Raw genomic sequence first — 17,792 nt, 5'->3', positions numbered from 1 at the left:
AGAGTGGCATGAGGTTTATTCCTGATCCAAGGTCACATAGAGCCTTCTCAAAGGTCATGGTGCCCATGGTACAAGGTATTAAGAACTTTCCAGGATCCTGTTTCTTCTGAGGCAATCTCAGTTGATCCAATGCATTTAGTTCATTGGGGAACAGGGGAGGTTCATCTCCCCAAGTCTCATTACCAAATAAATTGGCATTCAGCTTCATGATTGCACCAAGGAACTTGGCAACTTGCTCTTCAGTAACATCTTCATTCTCTTCAGAAGAAGAATACTCTTCAGAGCTCATGAATGGCATAAGGAGGTTCAATGGAATTTCTATGGTCTCTAGATGAGTCTCAGATTCCTTTGGTTCCTCAGAGGAAAACTCCTTATTAATCACTGTACGTCCTCAACTTCCCTTAGAGGTTCGGCCATGGTAGTTAATTCAATGGCCTTGCACTCTCCTTTTGGATTCTCTTCTGTATTGCTTGGGAGAGTACTAGGAGGGGTTTCAGTGATTCTTTTACTCAGCTGGCCCACTTGTACTTCCAAATTTCTAATGGAGGACCTTGTTTCATTCATGAAACTCACAGTGGCCTTAGATAGATCAGAGACTAAGTTTGCTAAATTGGAGGTATTTTGTTCAGAGTTCTCTGTCTGTTGCTGAGTGGATGATGGAAAAGGCTTGCTATTGCTAAACCTGTTTCTTCCACCATTATTAAAGCCTTGTTGAGGCTTTTGTTGATCCTTCCATGAGATATTTGGGTGATTTCTCCATGAAGGATTATAGGTGTTTCCATATGGTTCACCCATGTAATTCACCTCTGCTATTGCAGGGTTTTCAGGATCATAAGCTTCTTCTTCAGAAGATGCCTCTTGAGTACTGTTGGGTGCAGCTTGCATTCCATTCAGACTCTGAGAAATCATATTGACTTGCTGAGTCAATATTTTATTCTGAGCCAATATGACATTCAGAGTATCAATTTCAAGAACTCCCTTCTTCTGAGGCGTCCCATTACTCACAGGATTCCTCTCAGAAGTGTACATGAACTGGTTATTAGCAACCATGTCAATGAGTTCTTGAGCTTCTGCAGGCGTTTTCGTTAGGTGAATGGATCCACCTGCAGAAGTATCTAATGACATCTTAGCTAATTCAGACAGACCATCATAGAATATATACAGGAAGGTCCATTTTGAAAGCATGTCAGAAGGACACTTTTTGGTCAGTTCCTTGTATCTCTCCCAAGCTTCATAGAGGGATTCACCTTCTTTTTGTCTGAAGGTTTGAACATCCATGATGAGCGGATAATTTGTACGCTTTTTGGCATTGTTTTTAGTATGTTTTTAGTAGGATCTAGTTACTTTTAGGGATGTTTTCATTAGTTTTTATGTTAAATTCACATTTCTGGACTTTACTATGAGTTTGTATGTTTTTCTGTGATTTCAGGTATTTTCTGGCTGAAATTGAGGGACTTGAGCAAAAATCAGATTCAGAGGTTGAAGAAGGACTGCTGATGCTGTTGGATTCTGACCTCCCTGCACTCAAAGTATATTTTCTAGAGCTACAGAAATCAAAATGGCGCGCTTCGAATTGCGTTGGAAAGTAGACATCCAGGGCTTTCCAGAAATGTATAATAGTCCATACTTTGGCCGAGTTTAGATGATGTAAACGGGCGTTTAACGCCAGTTCTACGCTGCTGTCTGGAGTTAAACGCCAAAAACAAGTCACAAACCAGAGTTGAACGCCAGAAATACGTTACAGCCTGGCGTTCAACTCCAGAAAGAGCCTCTGCACGTGTAACATTCAAGCTCAGCCCAAGCACACACTAAGTGGGCCCCGGAAGTGGATTTATGCATCAATTACTTACTTCTGTAAACCCTAGTAGCTAGTTTATTATAAATAGGACTTTTTACTATTGTATTAGACATCTTTGGAATCTTTGAACATCTTTTGATCTATTGATCACGTTTGGGGGCTGGCCATGCCTGGACTTTCATTACTTATGTATTTTCAACGGTAGAGTTTCTGCACTCCATAGATTAAGGTGTGGAGCTCTGCTTTTCCTCAAAGATTAATGCAAAGTACTACTGTTTTCTATTCAATTCATCTTATTTCGCTTCTAAGATATTCATTCGCACTTCAACCTAAATGTGATGAACGTGACAATCATCATCATTCCCTATGAACGCATGCCTGACAACCACTTCCGTTCTACATTAGATTGAATGAGTATCTCTTAGATCTCTTAATCAGAATCTTCGTGGTGTAAGCTAGAATGATGGCGGCATTCAAGAGAATCCGGAAAGTCTAAACCTTGTCTGTGGTATTCCGAGTAGGATTCAATGATTGAATGACTGTGACGAGCTTCAAACTCGCGAGTGCTGGGCGTAGTGACAGACGCAAAAGGAGGGTGAATCCTATTCTAACATGATCGGGAACCTCAGATGATTAGCCGTGCCGTGACAGGGCATCTTGGACCATTTTCGCAAGAGGAGGGGATGTAGCCACTGACAACGGTGATGCCCTTGCATAAAGCCATCCATGGAAAGGAGTGAGACTGATTGGATGAAGACAGCAGGAAAGCAGAGGTTCAGAGGAACGAAAGCATCTCTATGCACTTATCTGAAATTCTCACCAATGATTTACATAAGTATTTCTATCCTTCTTTTATTATTAATTTCGAAAACTCCATAACCATTTTATATCCGCCTGACTGAGATTTACAAGGTGACCCTAGCTTGCTTCATACCAACAATCTCCGTGGGATTCGACCCTTACTCACGTAAGGTATTACTTGGACGACCCAGTGCACTTGCTGGTCAGTTATGCGAAGTTGTGAAGATATATTTAGACCTTGGTTCTGTGCATCCGTTTTTGGTGCCATCGCCAGGGAATCAATTTCGAACAATAATTCACAACCTGAGTAACAATTTCGCATACCAAGTTTTTGGCGCCGTTGCTGGGGATTGTTCGAGTTTGGACAACTGACGGTTCATCTTGTTGCTCAGATTGGGTAACTTTCTTTTTGTTTTCTTTTCAAAAAGTTTTCAAAAAATTTTTCAAAAATCATTCAAAAATTTCTCCTTTGTTTTCGAAAATAAAAATTTTAAAATAAAAATGTTTTCAAAAATATGTTTTTCTTCAGAATTTTTAAGAATGAATTCTAGTGTTTCATGAAACATGTTGAATCCTATCTGGCTGTAAAGCCATACCCAAACTGCTTTGGGATTGGTCTTCAACTAATCATCTCAATGGATGTAATTTACATGATAGAGCTTGGCTGGCTGTTAAGCCATGCCTAACCCTCAGATTGGAGCTTTAGACTAAGAATTGAAGATTCCTGGAATTCATATTAAAAATTTTGGAATCCTTATTTTTGTTTTTCAAATAATTTTCGAAAAAAAATACAAAAAAATTAGAAAATCATAAAAATCAAAAATATTTTTTGTGTTTCTTGTTTGAGTCTTGAGTCATGTTATAAGTTTGGTGTCAATTGGAGCAAACAACTTTGAGCTTAAACCTCAATTAGTTTCTCTAATGCAGCAGAACTGCAAGTTTCATGGACTTTCATCTGAAGATCCTTTTTAGTTCTTAACTGAATTCTTGCAGATATGTGATACTGTTAAGACTAATGGAGTAGATCCTGAAGTCTACAGGCTCATGCTTTTCCCTTTTGCTGTAAGAGACAGAGCTAGATTATGGTTGGATTCTCAACCTAAAGACAGCCTGAACTCTTGGGATAAGCTGGTCACGGCTTTCTTAGCCAAGTACTTTCCTCCTCAAAAGCTGAGCAAGCTTAGAGCTGATGTTCAAACCTTCAGGCAGAAAGAAGGTGAATCTCTCTATGAAGTTTGGGAAAGATACAAACAGTTGACCAAAAAGTGTCCTTCTGACATGCTTTCAGATTGGACCATCCTGGATATATTCTATGATGGTTTATCTGAGCTATCAAAGATGTCACTGGACACTTCTGCAGGTGGATCCATTCACCTAAAGAAAACGCCTGCAGAAGCTCAAGAACTCATTGACATGGTTGCTAATAACCAGTTCATGTACACTTCTGAAAGGAATCCTGTGAGTAATGGGACGCCTATGAAGAAGGGAGTTCTTGAAGTTGATACTCTGAATGCCATATTGGCTCAGAATAAATTATTGACTCAGCAAGTCAATATGATTTCTCAGAGTTGCATGGAATGCAAGCTGCATCCAACAGTACTCAAGAGGCTTCTTCTGAAGAAGAAGCCTATGATCCTGAGAACCCTGCAATAGCAGAGGTAAATTACTTAGGTGAACCTTATGGAAACACCTACAACTCAACATGGAGTAATCATCCAAATTTCTCATGGAAGGATCAAAAGCCCCAACAAGGCTTTAATAATGGTGGAAGAAATAGGTTTAGCAATAGCAAGCCTTTTCCATCATCCACTCAGCAACAGACAGAGAACTCTGAACAAAATGCTTCTAATTTAGCGAATCTAGTCTCTGATCTATTTAAGGCCACTGTAAGTTTCATGACTGAAACAAGGTCTTCCATTAGAAATCTGGAAGCACAAGTGGGCCAGCTGAGTAAAAGGATCACTGAAATCCCTCCTAGTACTCTCCCAAGAAATACAGAAGAGAATCCAAAAGGAGAGTGCAAGGCCATTGACATAAGCGCCATGGCCGAACCTGTGAGGAAAGGAGAGGACGTGAATCCCAAGGAGGAAGACCTCCTGGGACGTCCAGTGATCAATAAGGAGCTTCCCTCTGAGGAACCAAAGGACTCTGAGGCTCATCTAGAGACCATAGAGATTCCATTGAACCTCCTTATGCCCTTCATGAGCTCTGATGAGTTCCTCTTCTGAAGAGAATGAGGATGTTACTGAAGAGCAAACTGCCAAGTTTCTTGGTGCAATCATGAAGCTGAATGCCAAATTATTTGGCATTGATGCTTGGGAAGTTGAACCTCCCTTGTTCATCAATGAACTAAGTGATCTGGATCAACTGACATTGCCTCAGAAGAGACAGGATCCTGGAAAGTTCATAATACCCTGTACCATAGGCACCATGATCTTTAAGGCTCTGTGTGACCTTGGTTCAGGAATAAACCTCATGCCCCTCTGTGTAATAGAGAAACTGGGAATCTATGGGGTGCAAGCTGCTAAAATCTCACTAGAGATGGCAGACAGCTCAAGAAGACAGGCTTATGGACAAGTAGAAGATGTATTAGTAAAGGTTGAGGGCCTTTACATACCTACTGATTTCATAGTCCTGGATACTGGAAAGGAAGAGGATGAATCCATCATCCTAGGAAGACCTTTCCTGGCCACAGCAAGAGCTATGATTGATGTTGACAGAGGTGAAATAGTCCTTCAATGGAATGAGAACTCCCTTGTGTTCAAAACTCAAGGATCTCCCTCTGCAACCATGAAGAGGAAGCTTGAAAAGCTTCTCTCAAAGCAGAGTCAACCAGAGCCCCCACAGTCAAACTCTAAGTTTGGTGTTGGGAGGCCACAACCAAACTCTAAGTTTGGTGTTGAACTCCCATATCCAAACTCTAAGTTTGGTGTTGGAGAGTCTCAACAAAGCTCTGCACATCTGTGAGGCTCCATGAGAGCCCACTGTCAAGCTATTGACATTAAAGAAGCGCTTGTTGGGAGGCAACCCAATGTTTATCTAATTCTTATTTTTATTGTTTTTCATGTTTTCTTAGGTTCATGATCATGTGGAGTCACAAAATAAACAAAAAAATCAAAAACGGAATCAAAAACAACAGAAGAAAAATCACACCCTGGAGGAGCATCTGTCTGGCGTTCAAACGCCAGAACAGAGCATAGTTCTGGCGCTGAACGCCCAGAATGGGAGCATCCTGGCGCTGAACGCCCAGAACAAGCATGGTTCTGGCGTTCAACACCAGAAATGGCAGCAAAGGGGCATTGAACGCCCAAAATGGGCACCAACCTGGCGCTGAACGCCCAGAGTTGTGTGCAAGGGCATTTTACATGCCTAAATTGGTGCAGGGATGTAAATGCCTTGACACCTCAGGATCTGTGGACCCCACAGGATCCCCACCTACCTTATCATCTCTCTTTCCATTCATGATCATCCCTTCTTTTTTTCCATTTACCACTCACATCCATACACCCACTACCTTCAAAAATTCAACATCCCTCTCTCCCACCCAATCCCACCCACATGGCCGAATACACACTCCCATCCATCTCCTCCATATCTTCTTCTTATTCTTCTATTCTTTCTTCTTTTGCTCGAGGGCGAGCAACATTCTAAGTTTGGTATGGTAAAAGCATAGCTTTTTTGTTTTTTTCCATAACCATTGATGGCACCTAAGGCCAGAGAAACCTCTAGAAAGAGGAAAGGGAAGACAAAAGCTTCCATCAAGGGTCTATAGCTCAGTGGTAGAACATTTGACTGCAAATCAAGAGATCCCTGAGATACCTCAGGGGATACATTTTCTTCCACACAATTATTGGAAGCAACTAAGGGTGGAACATCAAGAGCACTCCATCATCCTTCATGAAATCAGAGAAGATCTAAAAGCAATGAAGGAGGAGCAGCCAAGGCAAGGAAGAGACATAGAAGAGCTCAAGGACATCATTGGTTCCTCAAGAAGAAAACGCCACCATCACTAAGGTGGATTCATTCCTTGTTCTTGCTTTCTCTGTTTTTCGTTTCCTGTATTATGTGCTTATCTATGTTTGTGTCTTCATTAAATGATCATTAGTAGTTAGTAACTTTGTCTTAAAGTTATGAATGTCCTATGAATCCATCACCTCTCTTAAATGAAAAATGTTTTAAATCAAAAGAACAAGAAGTACATGAGTTTCGAATTTATCCTTGAACTTAGCTTAATTATATTGATGTGGTGACAATGCTTCTTGTTTTCTGAATGAATGCTTGAACAGTGCATATGTCTTTTGAAGTTGTTGTTTAAGAATGTTAAATATGTTGGCTCTTGAAAGAATGATGACTAGGAGACATGTTATTTGATAATCTGAAAAATCATAAAAATGATTCTTGAAGCAAGAAAAAGCAGCAAAGAACAAAGCTTGCAGAAAAAAAAAATAGGCGAAAAAAAAATACAAAGAAAAAGAAAAAGCAAGCAGAAAAAGCCAATAACCCTTAAAACCAAAAGGCAAGGGCAAATAAAAAGGATCCCAAGGCTTTGAGCATCAGTGGATCGGAGGGCCTAGAGGAATAAAATCCTGATCTAAGCGGCTAAACCAAGCTGTCCCTAACCATGTGCTTGTGGCGTGTAGGTGTCAAGTGAAAACTTGAGACTGAGCGGTTAAAGTCAAGGTCCAAAGCAAAAAAAGAGTGTTCTTAAGAACCCTGGACACCTCTAATTGGGGACTTTAGCAAAAGCTGAGTCACAATCTGAAAAGGTTAACCCAGTTATGTGTCTGTGGCATTTATGTATCCGGTGGTAATACTGGAAAACAAAGTGCTTAGGGCCACGGCCAAGACTCATAAAGAAGCTGTGTTCAAGAATCATCATACTGAACTAGGAGAATAAACAACACTATCTGAACTCTGAGTTCCTATAGATGCCAATCATTCTGAACTTCAATGGATAAAGTGAGATGCCAAAACTATTCAAGAGGCAAAAAGCTATAAGTCCCGCTCATATGATTGGAGCTATGTTTCATTGATAGTTTGGAATTTATAGTATATTCTCTTCTTTTTATCCTATTTGATTTTCAGTTGCTTGGGAACAAGCAACAATTTAAGTTTGGTGTTGTGATGAGCAGATAATTTATACGCTTTTTGACATTGTTTTTAGTATGTTTTTAGTAGGATCTAGTCACTTTTAGGGATGTTTTCATTAGTTTTTATGTTAAATTCACATTTCTGGACTTTACTATAAGTTTGTGTATTTTTCTGTGATTTCAGGTATTTTCTGGCTGAAATTGAGGGACTTGAGCAAAAATCAGATTCAGAGGTTGAAAAAGGACTGCTGATGCTGTTGGATTCTGACCTCCCTGCACTCAAAGTAGATTTGCTGGAGCTACAGAACTCGAAATAGCGCGCTTCCAATTGCGTTGGAAAGTAGACATCCAGGGCTTTCCAGCAATATATAATAGTCGATACTTTGGCCAAGAATTGACGACGTAAACTGGCGTTCAACGCCAGCCTTCTGCCCAAATCTGGCGTCCAGCGCCAGAAAAGGATCCAAAACCAGAGTTGAACGCCCAAACTGGCACAGAAACTGGCGTTCAACCCCACAAATGGCCTCTGCACGTGTAACACTCAAGCCCAAGCCCAAGCACACACCAAGTGGGCCCAGGAAGTGGATTTATGCATCAATTACTTACTCATGTAAACCCTAGTGACTAGTTTATTATAAATAGGACCTTTTACTAGTCTTTTTGACCATCTTTGAACGCATTGTTCTTAGACCATGGGGGCTGGCCACACGGCCATGCCTGGACCTTCACTTATGTATTTTCATACGGTAGAGTTTCTACACTCCATAGATTAAGGTGTGGAGCTCTGCTGTTCCTCAAAGATTAATGCAAAGTACTTCTGTTTTCTATTCAATTCATCTTATTTCGCTTCTAAGATATCCATTCGCACCCAAGAACGTGATGAAGGTGATGATTATGTGTGACGCTCATCACCATCTCCCCTATGAACGCGTGCCTGACAAACACCTCTGTTCTACATGAAATAAGCTAGAATGAGTATCTCTTAGATCTCCTAACCAGAATCTTCGTGGCGTAAGCTAGAATGATGGCGGCATTCAAGAGAATCCGGAAGGTCTAAACCTTGTCTGTGGTATTCTGAGTAGGATTCAATGATTGAATGACTGTGACGAGCTTCAAACTCGCGATTGTTGGGCGTTAGTGACAGACGCAAAAGGAGGGTGAATCCTATTCCAGCATGTTCGAGAACTGACAGATGAATAGCCGTGCCGTGACAGGGTGCGTGAGCATATTATTCACTGAGAGGAGGGGATGTAGCCACTGACAACGGTGATGCCCTTGCATAAAGCCAGCCATGGAAAGGAGTAAGACTGATTGGATGAAGATAGCAGGAAAGCAGAGGTTCAGAGGAACGAAAGCATCTCCATTCGCTTATCTGAAATTCCTATCAATGAATTACATAAGTGTCTCTATTCCTATTTTATTATTTAAAATTCGAAAACCACATAATTATTTTATATCCGCCTGACTGAGATTTACAAGGTGACCATAGCTTGCTTCATACCAACAATCTCCGTGGGATTCGACCCTTACTCACGTAAGGTATTACTTGGACGACCCAGTGCACTTGCTGGTTAGTTGTATCGAAGTTGTGACAGACTGTAAAACTAGATCAGAGTATCTGGCCTAAGAAGCCATTACCAGAGATCACAATTTCGTGCACCATATACTTTAGTAGATTTGGGTGAGATATTGTGACATTTAATCTATCCATTATTTAGGTCTAGGAAAGTGTGTGGTATAATCAAGGACCAAGCTTCATCTCCTCTCATGAGCAACTAGACCAAAGAATTGGCTATTGATCAAGATTGGGGAGATTGAGTTACCAAGGAATTGGGACTCAATCACTCATGATTGCCAAGAGGTCAATGAGTTGCATGATTGAAGATGAGATGAAATCAATTAATCTAGAGAATGCAATATCTGTTGATCCCAATGCATATTTTATCTTTCTTCCTTTTATTTACTTTATGGTTATTTACATTTTTTTGCACTTTACATTTCCAGCACTTTACTTTCTTGTACTTTAAATTCATGCCATTTACTTTCTTGCACTTTATTGCTTTCCTTTACTTTCATGTCATTTACATTTCTTGTTGATTATCTGATGAGCGGATAATTTATACGCTTTTTGGCATTGTTTTTAGTATGTTTTTAGTAGGATCTAGTTACTTTTAGGGATGTTTTTATTAGTTTTTATGTTAAATTCACATTTCTGGACTTTACTATGAGTTTGTGTGTTTTTCTGTGAATTCAGGTATTTTCTGGCTGAAATTGAGGGACTTGAGCAAAAATCAGATTCAGAGGTTGAAGAAGGACAGCTGATGCTGTTGGATTCTGACCTCTCTGCAATCAAAGTGAATTTTCTGGAGCTACAGAACTCCAAATGGCGCACTTCCAATTGCGTTCAAAAGTATACATCTAGTGCTTTCCAGCAAGATATAATAGTCCATACTTTTCCCGCGTTTAGATGATGCAAAAGGGCGTTGAACGCCAGTTTTACGCTGCAGTCTGGAGTTAAACGCCAGAAACACGTCACAAACCAGAGTTGAACGCCAGAAACACGTTACAAACTGGCGTTCAACTCCAAGAATGACCTCTCTACGTGTAAACTTCAAGCTCAGCCCAAGCACACACCAAGTGGGCCCCGGAAGTGGATTTATGCATCAATTACTTACTTCTGTAAACCCTAGTAGCTAGTTTAGTATAAATAGGACTTTTTACTATTGTATTGACATCCAGAATTACATCTTTTGATCTATTGATCACGTTTGGGGGCTGGCCATTCAGCCATGCCTGAACCTTTCACTTATGTATTTTTCAACGGTAGAGTTTCTGCACTCCATAGATTAAGGTGTGGACCTCTGCTGTTCCTCATGATTTAATGCAAAGTACTACTATTTTTCTATTCAATTTAACTTATTCCGCTTCTAAGATATCCATTCGTACCCAAGAACATGATGAATGTGATGATTATGTGACGCTCATCATCATTCTCACTTATGAACGCGTGCCTGACAAACACTTCCATTCTACATGCCAACAAGCTAGAATGAATATCTCTTGGATATCTAATACAAGGGACCGAGTCCGAGTTATTAGTATCTTCGTGGTATAAGTTAGAACTCATGGATGGCCATTCCTGAGATCTGGAAAGTCTAAACCTTGTCTGTAGTATTCCGAGTAGGATCTGGGAAGGGATGGCTGTGACAAACTTCAAACTCGCGAGTGCTGGGCGTAGTGACAGACGCAAAAGGATAGTAAATCCTATTCCAGTATGATCAAGAACCTCCAGATGATTAGCCATGCCGTGACAGAGCATTTGGACCATTTTCACAGAGAGGATGGGATGTAGCCATTGACAACGGTGATGCCTTACAGAAAGCTTGCCATGGAAAGGAGTAGGAATGATTGGATGAAGACAGCAGAAAAGTAGAGGTTCAGAGGAACAAAAGCATCACTATACGCTTATCTGAAATTCTCACTAATGAACTACATAAGTATTTCTATCTTTATTTTCTGTTTATTTATTATTATTATTATTCGAAAACTCCATAACCATTTGATATCCGCCTGACTGAGATTTACAAGATGACCATAGCTTGTTTCAAGCCGACAATCTCCATGGGATCGACCCTTACTCACGTAAGGTTTATTACTTGGACGACCCAGTGCACTGATGACAAGTCATCTTAGCCTATTTTAAATAATCTTTTTCTTTTGTTTTCATTAGAATTATGCACTTTCTTGAGCTACAAGCAAGCCAATTAGGTAGATTTTCATGTTTCCTTTGATTTAATCAACCATGTATGAATTCATGCTATTTCATGAGGTTTTATACTATAATTGTTACATATTATGAAAGAATGAATATCTCATGATTTTAAGCATAGCTTTGATGTGTTTGGTTGATTAATGATAGGTGAAGAAAGCTTGGAGAAAGGTTGAAGCAAGAAGGAATAGCTAGGAGTAAAGAGAAGACAATGGAATAAGTGAAATTGAACCAGGAAGCAAAAAGCTGGACCTAAAGTTAGCCTCAAACTTTTGCACAAACTTTTGGGTGAAAAGTTAGCCCCAATGTTAGCCCCTAACTTTTGGGCTAACGTTGGAACTTGAAACTCACTCCCTGGGCACCAAAAGTTTGCGCCAACGTTAGCCCCTAACTTTGAGGCTAACGTTGGCACATGAAAATCACCCCTGGGCACCAAACGTTTGCGCCAACGTTAGCCCTTAACTTGGTGGCTAACGTTGGCACATGAAAATCACAAGGGGAGGAGCAAAAGTTTGCGCCAACGTTAGCCCCTAACTTGGTGGCTAACGTTGGCGCCACAAGTGCACAAGGTAAGGCCAACGTTGGGGCCAAAGTTAGACCCCTAACTTTGGCACCAACGTTGGTATCAGCTGGATATGGGTGCTGATATGAAAAGTTTGGGCAAAAGTTAGCCCCTAACTTTTGCTCAAACTTTTGGTCGAACTTTTGCAAAACTCCAACCCGGTTCAATTGGTTCGTTTTGGTTCCTCTTCAAACTCCAAGAGCAATCAACCAAGGCCTCTTTCAACCCAATTCCACCAAGAGCAAAGGCCCAACTCAAGGCTTGAAGATCATTGGAAGAAAGTGTATAAATAGGATAGAATTCAAGTTCTTCGGGGAGCTTTCTTTTGGAATTTTCATAATAGTTTTTGGAAAGCTTTCTTTTGGAATTTTCATAATAGTTTTCGGAGAGCTTTCTTTTGGAATTTTCATAATAGTTTTCGGAGAGCTTTCTTTTGGGAATTTTCATAATAGTTTTCGGAGAGCTTTTGATATTGAGTGATCTTTAATTTCTTTGTCTTGGGGAAGGAGAATTCACTTCTCTTCCTATCAGTTTTATTGCTTTCAATTTCAATTACAATTGTCTTGGATTTTTGGGTTGGAGAATTGAAGAAATTCTGTTTCAATCTCAACCTTGGATCTCAATGCTTTATTTACTGCTTGATTGAATTTCAATTTCTGTTAATTGCTCTTCATCCACTTTCTTTGAATTTCAATTACAATTTCTTGTTGGATCTAGGAAGGCATTGAGATCTAGACTTGGTTTTCTAGTCTCTGGGTCCTGAGATCTAGTTTCCCAATTTTACATTCTCTATTACTGTTTTCCATGTTCATTTACTTTTCTGCTCTAAGATCCAATTTGATCCCACTCATCTTCTACTTCTCTGCTTGATGCAATTTACTTTTCCTTGTTTAAATTCTGCAAATCCAATCCCCAATTCCCTTTACAATTCCAGCCGTTTACATTTCTTGCACTTTAAGATTCCGCAATTTACATTTCTTGCATTCTAAGTTTCTGCTATTTAATTTCTTGTTCTTTAAGATTCAGCACTTTAATTCCCTGTTCTCTTTACTTCCATGCAATTTAATTTCTGCAAATCACAAAACACTCAACCAAATCTTGATTCGCTTGACTAAATTAACCACTAAGCTGAAATTGCTCAATCCTTCAATCCCTGTGGGATCGACCTCACTCCCGTGAGTTTTTATTACTTGATACGACCCGGTACACTTGCCGGTTAGATTTGTGTGTTTTGGGAGAAATTCATTTTTCCTCCAAAATACTCATCATGCACTTACTGGTTAGTTGTACGAAGTTGTGAAACAGATATAAGATCATGAACATGCATATTGAATTTTAAGCGCCGTTACCAAGGAATGGAATGATCACGATTTCGCACACCAAGTTTTTGGCGCCGTTGCCGGGGATTACAATTTCGTGCACCAAGTTTTTGGCGTCGTTGCCGGGGATTGTTCGAGTTTGGACAACTGACGGTTCATCTTGTTGCTCAGATTAGGTAACTTTATTTTAATTTTAAGTTTTTGTTTTTATTCTTTTAATTTTCGAAAAAATTTCCAAAAAAATAAAATATATTTTTCTTCAGAATTTTTAAGAATTAATTCTAGTGTTTCATGAAGCATGTTGAAGTCTGGCTGGCTGTAAAGCCATGTCTAAATTCATTTGGATTGAGGCTTCCAAATCATCATTACAAGAGCAAGCTAGTTGTTGCTAATCAAATTTGTTATTGTATGACTGATTTGTATCTTCTAAAGCTTGGCTGGCCATTGGCCATGTCTAGTGTTTTGGACCGGAGCTTTCATTGAAAGCTTGGCTGGCTAGTGAGCCATGTCTAATTCCTGGACTGACGCTTTAGACTAAGAGTGCAAGATTCCCGGAATTCATATTAAAAATTTTGGACTCCTTATTTTTCTTTTTCACATTAATTTTTGAAAAATCCAAAAAAATTAGAAAATCATAAAATCAAAAATATTCTTGTGTTTCTTGTTTGAGTCTTGAGTCAATTTTATGTTTAGTGTCAATTGCACGTTTTAAATTTTGCATAAAATTTTCGAAAAATTCATGCATTCATAGTGTTCTTCATGATCTTCAAGTTGTTTTTGGTAAGTCTTCTTGTTTGATCTTGATGTTTTCTTGTTTTGTATCTTTTGTTGTTTTTCATGTGCATTTTTGCATTCATGGTGTCTAAGCATTAAAGATTTCTAAGTTTGGTGTCTTGCATGTTTTCTTTGCATAGAAAAATTTTCAAAAAATATGTTCTTGATGTTTATCATAATCTTCAAAGTGTTCTTGGTGTTCATCTTGACATTCATAGCGTTCTTGCATGCATTCTATGTTTTGATTCATAACTTTCATGCATTGAGTCTTTTTTTTTTGAATTGTTCTTGGTGTTCATCTTGACATTCATAGCGTTCTTGCATGCATTCTATGTTTTGATTCATAACTTTCATGCATTGAGTCTTTTTTTTTTCTCTTTCTTCATTAAAAAATTCAAAAAAAAATATATGTTATCTTTTTAAAAATCTTATCTTTTTAAAATCTTTTTCAAAAATCATATCTTTTCCATTTTTATTTATTTTTGAAAATTTCAAAAATCTTTTTCAAAATATTTTCAAAATCTTTTTCTTATTTTATCATATTTTCAAAAACCACATCATCAATTAATGTTTTGATTCAAAATTTTCAAGTTTGTTACTTTCTTGTTAAGAAAGATTCAAACTTTAAGTTCTAGAATCATATCTTGTGATTTCTTGTGAGTCAAGTCATTAATTGTGATTTTAAAATTCAAATCTTTTTCAAAACTATTTCTAATCATATCTTTCTATCATATCTTTTTAAAATCATATCTTTTACAAAAAAATTTGATTTTAAAATATCTTTTCTAACTTCTTATCTTCTTATCTTTTAAAAATTGATTTTCAAAATTTGTTTCAACTAACTGATTAACTTTTTGTTTGTTTCTTATCTCTTTCAAAACTACCTAACTAACTATCCCTCTCTAATTTTCGAAAATACCTCCCTCTTTTTCAAAATTTTTTTTTAGTTAATTAATTGTTTAAATTTTAATTTTAATTTTAATTCTCCTTTAATTTTCGAAAATCATCAACTTCTTTTCAAAAAAAATTAATTTTCGAAATTCCCTCTCCCTCATCTCCTTCTATTTATTTATTCATCTACTAACACTTCTCCTCACCCAAAAATTCGAACCCCTTCTTCTCTTCTGAGTTCGAATTCTTCTCTTCTTCATTCTCTTTCTTCTTTTCTTCTACTCACACAAGGGAACCTCTATACTGTGGTAAAAAGGATCCCTATTATTATTTTCTATTCCCTTCTTTTTCATATGAGCAGGAGCAAGGACAAGAACATTCTTGTTGAAGCAGACACTGAACCTGAAAGGACTCTGAAGAGGAAACTGAGAGAAGCTAAAATACAACAATCCAGAGACAACCTTACAGAAATTTTCGAAAAGGAAGAGGAGATGGCAGCCGAAAATAATAATAATGCAAGGAGGATGCTTGGTGACTTCACTGCACCTAATTCCAATTTACATGGAAGAAGCATCTCAATCCCTGCCATTGGAGCAAACAATTTTGAGCTTAAACCTCAATTAGTTTCTCTGATGCAACAGAACTGCAAGTTTCATAGACTTCCATCTGAAGATCCTTTTCAAATCTTAACTGAATTCTTGCAGATATGTGATACTGTTAAGACTAATGGAGTAGATCCTAAAGTCTACAGGCTCATGCTTTTTCCTTTTGCTGTAAGAGACAGAGCTAGAATATGGTTGGACTCTCAACCCAAGGATAGCCTGAACTCTTGGGATAAGCTGGTCATGGCTTTCTTAGCCAAGTTCTTTCCTCCTCAAAAGCTGAGTAAGCTTAGAGTGGATGTTCAAACCTTCAGACAGAAAGAAGGTGAATCCCTCTATGAAGCTTGGGAGAGATATAAGCAACTGACCAAAAAGTGTCCTTCTGACATGCTTTCAGAATGGACCATCCTGGATATATTCTATGATGGTCTGTCTGAATTAGCTAAGATGTCATTGGATACTTCTGCAGGTGGATCCATTCACCTAAAGAAAATGCCTGCAGAAGCTCAAGAACTCATTGACATGGTTGCTAATAACCAATTCATGTACACTTCTGAGAGGAATCCTGTGAGTAATGGGACGCCTCAGAAGAAGGGAGTTCTTGAAATTGATACTCTGAATGCCATATTGGCTCAGAATAAAATATTGACTCAGCAAGTCAATATGATTTCTCAGAGTCTAAATGGAATGCAAGCTGCATCCAACAGTACTCAAGAGGCATCTTCTGAAGAAGAAGCTTATGATCCTGAGAACCCTGCAATATCAGAGGTGAATTACATGGGTGAACTCTATGGGAACACCTATAACCCCTCATGGAGAAATCACCCAAATTTCTCATGGAAGGATCAACAAAAGCCTCAACAAGGCTTTAATATTGGTGGAAGAAACAGGTTTAACAATAGTAAACCTTTTCCATCATCCACTCAGCAACAGACAGAGAATTCTGAGCAGAATCCATCTAGCTTAGCAAATTTAGTCTCTGATCTATCTAAGGCCACTCTGAGTTTCATGAATGAAACAAGGTCAATCATTAGAAATTTGGAGGCACAAGTGGGCCAGCTGAGTAAAAGGGTCACTGAAACTCCTCCTAGTACTCTCCCAAGCAATACAGAAGAAAACCCAAAAGGAGAGTGCAAGGCCATTGAATTGACCATCATGGCCGAACCTACAAGAGAGGAAGAGGACGTGAATCCCAGTGAGGAAGACCTCTTGGGACGTCCAGTGATTAACAAAGAGTTTCCCTCTGAGGAACCAAAGGAATCTGAGGCTCATCTAGAGACCATAGAGATTCCATTGAACCTCCTTATGCCCTTCATGAGCTCTGATGAGTATTCTTCTTCTGAAGAGAATGAGGTTGTTACTGAAGAGCAAGTTGCCAAGTACCTTGGTGCAATCATGAAGCTGAATGCCAAACTATTTGGTAATGAGACTTGGGAAGATGAACCTCCCTTGCTCATCAATGAACTGAGTGATCTGGATCAACTGACATTGCCTCAGAAGAAACAGGATCTTGGAAAGTTCCTAATACCTTGTACCATAGACACCATGACCTTTGAGAAGGCTCTATGTGACCTGGGGTCAGGAATAAACCTCATGCCACTCTCTGTAATGGAGAAACTGGGAATCTTTGAGGTGCAAGCTGCTAGAATCTCATTAGAGATGGCAGACAATTCAAGAAAAGAGGCTTATGGACAAGTAGAGGACATGCTAGTAAAGGTTGAAGGCCTTTACATCCCTGCTGATTTCATAATCCTAGACACTGGAAAGGATGAGGATGAATCCTTCATCCTTGGAAGACCCTTCTTAGCCACAGCAAGAGCTGTGATTGATGTGGACAGAGGAGAATTGATCCTTCAACTAAATGAGGACAACCTTGTGTTTAAAACTCAAGGATCTCTCTTTGTAACCATGGAGAGGAAGCATGAAAAGCTTCTCTCACTGTAGAGTCAATTAGAGCCCCCACAGTCAAACTCTAAGTTTGGTGTTGAACTTCCATATCCAAACTCTAAGTTTGGTGTTGGGAAGTCTCAACAATGCTCTGAACATCTGTGAGGCTCCATGAGAGCTCACTGTCAAGCTATTGACATTAAAGAAGCGCTTGTTGGGAGGCAATCCAATTTTTATTTATCTAATTTTATTTTTATTCTTATTGTTCTTTCATGTTTTATTAGGTTCATAATCATGTG

General features: G+C 38.9%; 1 non-coding gene and 1 pseudogene across 1 annotated transcript; one reads left to right on the top strand and one right to left on the bottom strand.

The window, feature by feature from the left end:
* The first annotated feature begins 1,183 nt into the window (after positions 1 to 1,183).
* LOC148577691 (small nucleolar RNA R71) lies at positions 1,184 to 1,274 on the top strand (annotated as a pseudogene).
* Positions 1,275 to 15,891: 14,617 nt separating this feature from the next.
* Positions 15,892 to 15,999, bottom strand: LOC148577690 (small nucleolar RNA R71). Its single transcript, XR_015903528.1, has one exon. It is a non-coding gene; the product is annotated as a small nucleolar RNA R71 (small nucleolar RNA).
* Between the last annotated feature and the right edge of the window lie 1,793 nt (positions 16,000 to 17,792).

The sequence above is a fragment of the Arachis ipaensis genome, chromosome B1 (assembly GCF_059453495.1).
Source record: "Arachis ipaensis isolate K30076 ecotype BB chromosome B1, ASM5945349v1, whole genome shotgun sequence".
NCBI classification, from domain to species: Eukaryota; Viridiplantae; Streptophyta; class Magnoliopsida; order Fabales; family Fabaceae; genus Arachis; species Arachis ipaensis.
Note: the sequence above shows the minus strand (reverse complement) of the source record. Positions and strands in the feature narration are given on the sequence as shown.